Below are 1,354 nucleotides of genomic sequence, written 5' to 3' on the forward strand. Positions count from 1 at the left end.
AGCCTGGAGCTTGACTAGGCTTGGGAGGCCTTAGGCACCAAGGATTCTGAGGCTAGGGCGTCAGCAATACTGGCATCTGGGACAGAAGGAGCTCTTGGCCAGGTTTGGGTGGGAGAGAGCCCACTTCCACCCCCAGCCTGATGTTGGCCCAGGCAGAGCGCAGCACCCACCAACCAGGGCAGCGGCTCCCCCCCTGCCACCTGCTCCTGGGAGCCCTGGCCAAGGAGCCCAGATGAGGGGTGCCAGGGCAGGCAGTCTCTGGGGAGGCTGGGCTGGGCATTTCCTGCCAATGGGTGCCAGGGCTGCAGGCCCCTGAAGGGGTGATTCTTTAGCCTTAGTCAGAGGAAGTGGGGCAGGGCAAGTGGCAATGTGTGTGCAATGCCACCGGGTCTGGCAGGGCCCAGCGGCTGCGGGGACTGGCAGCTATAGGAACTGCCCGGCAAGCCTGGCCCTGCAGGTCTCCCACACCCATACATGCCACGTCTGCCCTCAACAGCCACCTACTGCCCAGCACCCAGTGGGTCACACTGAGACTAAGCCCCAGCAGTGACAACTCCTGACCCAGTTGCCGAGTCTCTGCTCTGCCTGTCACTTGCTGTGTGGTTTAGACAGTCACTTTACTTCTCTGAGCCTCATGATTCTGTAAAATGAGGAAGACTATGGAACCCACGTGCTCTTGGCTTCCCACCCTCCCTGTTTGGTTCATTCTTGGGGTCCTGGGCTTGAAAGAGCCACCAGGGTAGAGTCTCGCCCTCGCTGAGCAGAAGGGGAGACTCAGGCCCAGAGTGGCAGGGCTTTCTCAGGAACAGGCTGCTTGGACAGCTTATGCCACACACATGGGCCCAGGGTGATTCCCCAGACCCATTGGCCTTGACACAGCCACCTGCACCCCTCCCTCTGCCGGGGCCCAGCAAACTAAGCCTCCCTGCCCACCACTGGGTGGTGAGTTATCAACACCATTGCTATCTGCAGACCCAAGGCTGCAGGCACCTGCCATGAGGCCACCAACCTGTCCCACAACCCCTGTTTCTGTGGGTGTGGCTTAGGCCCCTAGTGGCTGGATTCTCAGGCATTTTTCCTGACCCAGCTCTGCCTACGGGGAAGTGAGAGGTGCATCTTCTGTCTTGGTCCCCAGACTAAGAGCAAAGCAAAGCCTCCACCCTCACCCCCACCCCCATCCCTTAGGAAGCCCCAACGAGCCGCAGCCATACAGAGAAAGGAGGAAGCATGGAGCTCGGGGTCCCAAACCCCCAGCCCCTCACAAAAGGAGGCAGGAGGCAGGGCTGGGCCTCCTACCCTGGGAAGAGTCCTGGCCCTGTGGCCCTCTGTATAGGCTGGTACACTCGGAGGTCTG

This window comes from Eulemur rufifrons, chromosome 7, assembly GCF_041146395.1.
Source record: "Eulemur rufifrons isolate Redbay chromosome 7, OSU_ERuf_1, whole genome shotgun sequence".
Taxonomy (NCBI): Eukaryota; Metazoa; Chordata; class Mammalia; order Primates; family Lemuridae; genus Eulemur; species Eulemur rufifrons.